We start from the raw sequence: 9,747 nt of genomic DNA, 5'->3' as shown, positions 1-9,747 counted from the left end.
GGAAACCATACTGAAACTGCTCCCTGCTATCATTACAACAGTTAAACAAGTGGGCAGGAAACCATACTGAAACTGCTCCCTGCTATCATTACAACAGTTAAACAAGTGGGCAGGAAACCATACTGAAACTGCTCCCTGCTATCATTACAACAGTTAAGCAAGTGGGCAGGAAACCATACTGAAACTGCTCCCTGCTATCATTACAACAGTTAAACAAGTGGGCAGGAAACCATACTGAAACTGCTCCCTGCTATCATTACAACAGTTAATCAAGTGGGCAGGAAACCATACTGAAACTGCTCCTGCTATCATTACAACAGTTAAACAAGTGGGCAGGAAACCATACTGAAACTGCTCCCTGCTATCATTACAACTGTTAAACAAGTGGCAGGAAACCATACTGAAACTGCTCCCTGCTATCATTACAACAGTTAAACAAGTGGGCAGGAAACCATACTGAAACTGCTCCCTGCTATCATTACAACAGTTAAACAAGTGGGCAGGAAACCATACTGAAACTGCTCCCTGCTATCATTACAACAGTTAAACAAGTGGGCAGGAAACCATACTGAAACTGCTCCCTGCTATCATTACAACTGTTAAACAAGTGGGCAGGAAACCATACTGAAACTGCTCCCTGCTATCATTACAACAGTTAAACAAGTGGGCAGGAAACCATACTGAAACTGCTCCCTGCTATCATTACAACAGTTAAACAAGTGGGCAGGAAACCATACTGAAACTGCTCCCTGCTATCATTACAACAGTTAAACAAGTGGTGCAGGAAACCATACTGAAACTGCTCCCTGCTATCATTACAACAGTTAAACAAGTGGGCAGGAAACCATACTGAAACTGCTCCCTGCTATCATTACAACAGTTAAACAAGTGGGCAGGAAACCATACTGAAACTGCTCCCCTGCTATCATTACAACAGTTAAACAAGTGGGCAGGAAACCATACTGAAACTGCTCCCTGCTATCATTACAACAGTTGAAACTAAAGAGAGATATTTAGGTCGGATTCAAACAATCACACATTAACAACCTGTGATATGCTGTTCCCTTTATAAAGGCCATTTCTCCCTGAGTCAGCAACCGTGGATTTTACAGCGAATGTGATCTCCTCAAACGTCAGGGAAATGCCCTTTAATTGGTATCGCTGTGCGCAGGCCTTTAATCTGCGTTGATCGAAGTCCATCCGTAGCTTATTGTAGGTAACAATCTTCAATAGCATGAGGAATACAGGCCTAAATTAGCCTTGCTAAAGTTTCTAACATGTTGTTATTGGATTAGTTAGATACAGAAGGGCATCTAGTACTAAGTCTACATCCATACTAATGTAAGAGTTGAAACCTAACATGTTGTTATTGGATTAGTTATATACAGTAGGGCATCTAGTACTAAGTCTACATCCATACTAATGTAAGAGTTGAAACCTAACATGTTGTTATTGGATTAGTTAGATACAGTAGGGCATCTAGTACTAAGTCTACATCCATACTAATGTAAGAGTTGATACCCAACATGTTGTTATTGGATTAGTTAGATACAGTAGGGCATCTAGTACTAAGTCTATATCCATACTAATGTAAGAGTTGAAACCTAACATGTTGTTATTGGATTAGTTAGATACAGTAGGGCATCTAGTACTAAGTCTACATCCATACTAATGTAAGAGTTGATACCCAACATGTTGTTATTGGATTAGTTAGATACAGTAGGGCATCTAGTACTAAGTCTATATCCATACTAATGTAAGAGTTGATACCTAACATGTTGTTATTGGATTAGTTAGATACAGTAGGGCATCTAGTACTAAGTCTACATCCATACTAATGTAAGAGTTGATACCTAACATGTTGTTATTGGATTAGTTAGATACAGTAGGGCATCTAGTACTAAGTCTACATCCATACTAATGTAAGAGTTGATACCCAACATGTTGTTATTGGATTAGTTAGATACAGTAGGGCATCTAGTACTAAGTCTACATCCATACTAATGTAAGAGTTGAAACCTAACATGTTGTTATTGGATTAGTTAGATACAGTAGGGCATCTAGTACTAAGTCTACATCCATACTAATGTAAGAGTTGATACCTAACATGTTGTTATTGGATTAGTTAGATACAGTAGGGCATCTAGTACTAAGTCTACATCCATACTAATGTAAGAGTTGATACCTAACATGTTGTTATTGGATTAGTTAGATACAGTAGGGCATCTAGTACTAAGTCTACATCCATACTAATGTAAGAGTTGATACCCAACATGTTGTTATTGGATTAGTTAGATACAGTAGGGCATCTAGTACTAAGTCTACATCCATACTAATGTAAGAGTTGATACCCAACATGTTGTTATTGGATTAGTTAGATACAGTAGGGCATCTAGTACTAAGTCTACATCCATACTAATGTAAGAGTTGATACCTAACATGTTGTTATTGGATTAGTTAGATACAGTAGGGCATCTAGTACTAAGTCTACATCCATACTAATGTAAGAGTTGATACCTAACATGTTGTTATTGGATTAGTTAGATACAGTAGGGCATCTAGTACTAAGTCTACATCCATACTAATGTAAGAGTTGATACCTAACATGTTGTTATTGGATTAGTTAGATACAGTAGGGCATCTAGTACTAAGTCTACATCCATACTAATGTAAGAGTTGATACCTAACATGTTGTTATTGGATTAGTTAGATACAGTAGGGCATCTAGTACTAAGTCTACATCCATACTAATGTAAGAGTTGATACCTAACATGTTGTTATTGGATTAGTTAGATACAGTAGGGCATCTAGTACTAAGTCTACATCCATACTAATGTAAGAGTTGATACCTAACATGTTGTTTACATTTTTACATTTACATTTAAGTCATTTAGCAGACGCTCTTATCCAGAGCGACTTACAAATTGGTGCATACACCTTATGACAACCAGTGGAACAGCCACTTGCATCTAAATCTTGTTGGGGGGGGAGAAGGATTACTTACCCTTACTTACCCTATCCTAGGTATTCCTTGAAGAGGTGGGGTTTCAGGTGTCTCCGGAAGGTGGTGATTGACTCCGCTGTCCTGGCGTCGTGAGGGAGTTTGTTCCACCATTGGGGGCCAGAGCAGCGAACAGTTTTGACTGGGCTGAGCGGGAACTGTACTTCCTCAGTGGTAGGGAGGCGAGCAGGCCAGAGGTGGATGAACGCAGTGCCCTTGTTTGGGTGTAGGGCCTGATCAGAGCCTGGAGGTACTGAGGTGCCGTTCCCTCACAGCTCCGTGGCGAGCACCATGGTCTTGTAGCGGATGCGAGCTTCAACTGGAAGCCAGTGGAGAGAGCGGAGGAGCGGGGTGACGTGAGAGAACTTGGGAAGGTTGAACACCAGACGGGCTGCGGCGTTCTGGATGAGTTGTAGGGGTTTAATGGCACAGGCAGGGAGCCCAGCCAACAGCGAGTTGCAGTAATCAAGACGGGAGATGACAAGTGCCTGGATTAGGACCTGCGCCGCTTCCTGTGTGAGGCAGGGTCGTACTCTGCGGATGTTGTAGAGCATGAACCTACAGGAACGGGACACCGCCTTGATGTTAGTTGAGAACGTCAGGGTGTTGTCCAGGATCACGCCAAGGTTCTTAGCGCTCTGGGAGGAGGACACAATGGAGTTGTCAACCGTGATGGCGAGATCATGGAACGGGCAGTCCTTCCCGGGAGGAAGAGGAGCTCCGTCTTGCTGAGGTTCAGCTTGAGGTGGTGATCCGTCATCCACACTGATATGTCTGCCAGACATGCAGAGATGCGATTCGCCACCTGGTCATCAGAAGGGGGAAAGGAGAAGATTAATTGTGTGTCGTCTGCATAGCAATGATAGGAGAGACCATGTGAGGTTATGACAGAGCCAAGTGACTTGGTGTATAGCGAGAATAAGAGAGGGCCTAGAACAGAGCCCTGGGGGACACCAGTGGTGAGAGCGCGTGGTGAGGAGACAGATTCTCACCACGCCACCTGGTAGGAGCGACCTGACAGGTAGGACGCAATCCAAGCGTGGGCCGCTGGAGATGCCCAACTCGGAGAGGGTGGAGAGGAGGATCTGATGGTTCACAGTATCGAAGGCAGCCGATAGGTCTAGAAGGATGAGAGCAGAGGAGAGAGAGTTAGCTTTAGCAGTGCGGAGCGCCTCCGTGATACAGAGAAGAGCAGTCTCAGTTGAATGACTAGTCTTGAAACCTGACTGATTTGGATCAAGAAGGTCATTCTGAGAGAGATAGCGGTAGAGCTGGCCAAGGACGGCACGCTCAAGAGTTTTGGAGAGAAAAGAGAGAAGGGATACTGGTCTGTAGTTGTTGACATCGGAGGGATCGAGTGTAGGTTTTTTCAGAAGGGGTGCAACTCTCGCTCTCTTGAAGACGGGAGGGACGTAGCCAGCGGTCAGGGATGAGTTGATGAGCGAGGTGAGGTAAGGGAGAAGGTCTCCGGAAATGGTCTGGAGAAGAGAGGAGGGGATAGGGTCAAGCGGGCAGGTTGTTGGGCGGCCGGCCGTCTGAAGACGCGAGATTTCATCTGGAGAGAGAGGGGAGAAAGAGGTCAGAGCATAGGGTAGGGCAGTGTGAGCAGAACCAGCGGTGTCGTTTGACTTAGCAAACGAGGATCGGATGTCATCGACCTTCTTTTCAAAATGGTTGACGAAGTCATCTGCAGAGAGGGAGGAGGGAGGGGGGGGAGGATTCAGGAGGGAGGAGAAGGTGGCAAAGAGCTTCCTAGGGTTAGAGGCAGATGCTTGGAATTTAGAATGGTAGAAAGTGGCTTTAGCAGCAGAGACAGAGGAGGAAAATGTAGAGAGGAGGGAGTGAAAGGATGCCAGGTCCGCAGGGAGGCGAGTTTTCCTCCATTTCCGCCTCGGCTGCCCGGAGCCCTGTTCTGTGAGCTCGCAATGAGTCGTCGAGCCACGGAGCGGGAGGGGAGGACCGAGCCGGCCTGGAGGATAGGGGACATAGAGAGTCAAAGGATGCAGTAAGGGAGGAGAGGAGGGTTGAGGAGGCAGAATCAGGAGATAGGTTGGAGAAAGTTTGAGCAGAGGGAAGAGATGATAGGATGGAAGAGGAGAGAGTAGCGGGGGAGAGAGAGCGAAGGTTGGGACGGCGCGATACCATCCGAGTAGGGGCAGTGTGGGAAGTGTTGGATGAGAGCGAGAGGGAAAAGGATACAAGGTAGTGGTCGGAGACTTGGAGGGAGTTGCAATGAGGTTAGTGGAAGAACAGCATCTAGTAAAGATGAGGTCAAGCGTATTGCCTGCCTTGTGAGTAGGGGGGAAGGTGAGAGGGTGAGGTCAAAAGAGGAGAGGAGTGGAAAGAAGGAGGCAGAGAGGAATGAGTCAAAGGTAGACGTGGGAGGTTAAAGTCGCCCAGAACTGTGAGAGGTGAGCCGTCCTCAGGAAAGGAGCTTATCAAGGCATCAAGCTCATTGATGAACTCTCCGAGGGAACCTGGAGGGCGATAAATGATAAGGATGTTAAGCTTGAAAGGGCTGGTAACTGTGACAGCATGGAATTCAAAGGAGGCAATAGACAGATGGGTAAGGGGAGAAAGAGAAAAGACCACTTGGGAGAGATGAGGATCCCGGTGCCACCACCCCGCTGACCAGAAGCTCTCGGGGTGTGCGAGAACACGTGGGGGACGAGGAGAGAGCAGTAGGAGTAGCAGTGTTGTCTGTGGTGATCCATGTTTCCGTCAGTGCCAAGAAGTCAAGGGACTGGAGGGAGGCATAGGCTGAGATGAACTCTGCCTTGTTGGCCGCAGATCGGCAGTTCCAGAGGCTACCGGAGACCTGGAACTCCACGTGGGTCGTACGCGCTGGGACCACCAGATTAGGGTGGTCGCGGCCACGCGGTGTGGAGCGTTTGTATGGTCTGTGCAGAGAGGAGAGAACAGGGATAGACAGACACATAGTTGACAGGCTACAGAAAAGGCTACGCTAATGCAAGGAAATTGGAATGACAAGTGGACTACACGTCTCGAATGTTCAGAAAGTTAGGCTTACGTAGCAAGAATCTTATTGACTAAAATGATTAAAATGATACAGTACTGCTAAAGTAGGCTAGCTGGCAGTAGCTGCGTTGTTGGCACTACACTAATCAAGTCGTTCCGTTGAGTGTAATAATTTCTACAGTGCTGCTATTCGGGGCTAGCTGGGTAGCTAGCAGTGTTGTTTACGTTACGTTGAGTTAAAAGAACGACAATAGCTGGCTAGCTAACCTAGGAAATCGGTCTAGACTACACAATTGTCTTTGAAACAAAGACGGCTATGTAGCTAGCTATGTAGCTAGCTACGATCAAACAAATCAAACCGTTGTACTGTAATGAAATGAAAATGTGATACTCCCTGACCGGTGATTGAATTCGAATCAGTAGACGTGTGGTGACGTTAGCTAGCTGTTAGCTGTTGGCTAGCTAGCAGAGTCTCCTACGTTAAGGACGACAAATAGCTGGCTAGCGAACCTCAGTGAATTAAGATAATCACTCCAAGGCTACACACACTAAACTACACAATTATCTTGGAAACAAAGACAGCTATGTAGCTAGCTAACACTGAACTAATCAAGTCGTACAGTTGAGTGAATAGCACTACAGTGATGCTAATCTGTGTGCGTTAGCTAGCGTTGCTAGCTCCTGGGCGAATAGCAGTGAAGGCTACGTTAGGGCGACGAAATACGAAATACGATAATTATGCAATTATCTCTGATACAAGGACGGCTATGTAGCTAGCTAAGAAGAATTGCTAAGATTATGTAGCTAGCTAACAGTAAACTAATCAAGTCGTACAGTTGAGTGAATAGCACTACAGTGATGCTAATCTGTGTGCGTTAGCTAGCGTTGCTAGCTCCTGGGCGAATAGCAGTGAAGGCTACGTTAGGGCGACGAAATACGATAATTATGCAATTATCTCTGATACAAGGACGGCTATGTAGCTAGCTAAGAAGAATTGCTAAGATTAGACAAATCAACCGTTGTACTATAATGAAATGTAATGAAAAGTTATACAACCTGCAGAGCGAAGTGCGAATGCAGGTTGCGACCCTCGCTCCAACCGGAACCGGCATCTAGTACTAAGTCTACATCCATACTAATGTAAGAGTTGATACCCAACATGTTGTTATTGGATTAGTTAGATACAGTAGGGCATCTAGTACTAAGTCTACATCCATACTAATGTAAGAGTTGATACCCAACATGTTGTTATTGGATTAGTTAGATACAGTAGGGCATCTAGTACTAAGTCTACATCCATACTAATGTAAGAGTTGATACCTAACATGTTGTTATTGGATTAGTTAGATACAGTAGGGCATCTAGTACTAAGTCTACATCCATACTAATGTAAGAATGTAAGAGTTGATACCCAACATGTTGTTATTGGATTAGTTAGATACAGTAGGGCATCTAGTACTAAGTCTACATCCATACTAATGTAAGAGTTGATACCCAACATGTTGTTATTGGATTAGTTAGATACAGTAGGGCATCTAGTACTAAGTCTACATCCATACTAATGTAAGAGTTGATACCCAACATGTTGTTATTGGATTAGTTAGATACAGTAGGGCATCTAGTACTAAGTCTACATCCATACTAATGTAAGAGTTGATACCCAACATGTTGTTATTGGATTAGTTATATACAGTAGGGCATCTAGTACTAAGTCTACATCCATACTAATGTAAGAGTTGATACCTAACATGTTGTTATTGGATTAGTTAGATACAGTAGGGCATCTAGTACTAAGTCTATATCCATACTAATGTAAGAGTTGATACCCAACATGTTGTTATTGGATTAGTTATATACAGTAGGGCATCTAGTACTAAGTCTACATCCATACTAATGTAAGAGTTGATACCCAACAGTACAGTGCAGTAACAGTATAAGCCTACAGCACTGTTTTCAAAACAATCACACTCATCAGTTCTGAGAGTTCACCCTGTTATTTCTCATTGATGCTACTACTGATACTAACTGAGACAACTGAACACTGATAAGCTACTACATTTCCTTTGAAAAAAACAGCTGCTTTCAGTATTTCCCTGCTTTCCTGAATCTCCCCAGGAGAGGTTCTAGTGGGAATTCAGCAGGACTTTGGAAGGGGAGAGATGGAACAGCAACAACTGGCCAGAACACTATGATATACAGCTTCTATTGAAAGTTTACTCACCCCTTTTACAGTCTTCACATTTTGCTGCCTTAAAATCAGAAGGGAATACATTTCAGGGAGTTTTACTCTACACATCTACACATCCTCCTCCACATTGTCATGGTGAAAGACAAATGATAGAAAATGTTCCAAATTAATCAAATAAACTGAGATGTCTTCACACCCCAGAGTTAATACTTGGTGGAAGCAACTTTGGCAGCAATTACAACCTGTCATCATTCTAAATAAGATTCTATCAACTTTGCACAACTCTTAGGGCAACAGTCAAAATTACACAAGCTCAGTACATTTTTGGGGAAACCATTGCTGGACTGCAATATTCAAGCCTTATCTCTGAATATAAGTTGTGTACATCTGTAGGAAATAAATCAAATGTAATACATGTTTTATTTCATTTTAAGGCAGGAAAATGTGAAGATTGTGTAGGGGGTGTATAGACTTCCATTTGCCACTGTATCACTAAGGCCAGGACATGGTGAACATCATAGATCACCATAGCCACACTCCACACCAGCGAAAGGTCAGAACCCATTATAAACAAAACATCCCAGGCATGAATATTTTAAGGGCCTGTCAAGAGGAATGATGGTGCTTATTTAACAGAGAGAATTATTTTGGGGAGGAGAGAGAGAGAGAGAGAGAGAGAGAGAGAGAGAGAGAGAGAGAGAGAGAGAGAGAGTGAGAGAATGTTCTTTTGAGAGAAAGAGCTAATATTATTGTTGGAGGGAGAGAGAGAGAGCTACCGTTCTGTAGGGGAGGGAGGGAGGGAGGGAGGGCTAACATTCTTGTATGAGGGAGAGAGAGAAATAAGGTATAAATACGAATATTGAAAAATGAATACTACAGCAGCTGGCTGTAACCAACTTGTTAGTGCTTTGAAAGTGAGTAGACTTGGACCAGGGTGAAGTCTGATGGGTTTAAACTACGAGTGAATCAGATTCAGGGTTACAAAATGTAGGTAATCAGGAAGGAAAACGCAGGATATATGGAAAAATCTTACAATTCTATCTTAAAAAATAGAATTGGTGTCGTGCCACAAGGTCATGAAAAGGTCAACCACTGCCCTGGGAACAACTGTTAGATGGACCACTATGCCATAAGACACACACACACACACACACACACACACACACACACACACACACACACACACACACACACACACACACACACACACACACACACACACACACACACACACACACACACACACACACACACACACACACACACACACACACACACACACCTACTGATGACCTTGTTGAAAATCTAAAGCCCCTCTTGACCGATGATGAGCACCAACATCAAGCTTATCAATAATCATGAATTCCATTGCAGACCCAGTAGGTCTGGGGCGGCAGGGTTGCCTAATGGTTAGAGTGGTTAGAGCGTTGGACTAGGAACCGAAAGGTTCAAAGGTACAAGTCTGTCCTTCTGCATCTGAACAGGCAGTTAACCCACTGTTCCCCAGTAGGTCTGGGGGCGGCAGGGTTGCCTAGTGGTTAGAGCGGTTAGAGCGTTGGACTAGGAACCCAAAAGGTTC

The 9,747-nt window shown here is 44.1% G+C and overlaps 1 long non-coding RNA gene across 3 annotated transcripts; it reads right to left on the bottom strand.

The window, feature by feature from the left end:
* Positions 1-2,203: 2,203 nt before the first annotated feature.
* LOC127919830 (uncharacterized) lies at positions 2,204-7,910 on the bottom strand. 3 transcript variants are annotated; one of them, XR_008104224.1, is made up of 3 exons: positions 7,807-7,910; positions 7,135-7,300; positions 2,204-2,849 (listed from the first exon to the last, which is right to left on the bottom strand). It is a non-coding gene; the product is annotated as an uncharacterized LOC127919830 (long non-coding RNA). The 3 variants fall into 3 exon arrangements; XR_008104223.1 differs by lacking the exon at positions 7,807-7,910 and adding an exon at positions 7,392-7,710; XR_008104225.1 differs by lacking the exon at positions 7,807-7,910 and adding an exon at positions 7,392-7,710 and having other exon boundaries at positions 2,204-2,766.
* Positions 7,911-9,747: the final 1,837 nt, after the last annotated feature.

The sequence above is a fragment of the Oncorhynchus keta genome, unplaced genomic scaffold, assembly GCF_023373465.1.
Source record: "Oncorhynchus keta strain PuntledgeMale-10-30-2019 unplaced genomic scaffold, Oket_V2 Un_contig_17592_pilon_pilon, whole genome shotgun sequence".
Lineage (NCBI taxonomy): Eukaryota > Metazoa > Chordata > Actinopteri > Salmoniformes > Salmonidae > Oncorhynchus > Oncorhynchus keta.
The sequence above is the reverse complement of the archived record's forward strand: the minus strand, read 5'-3'. Positions and strand labels throughout refer to the sequence as shown.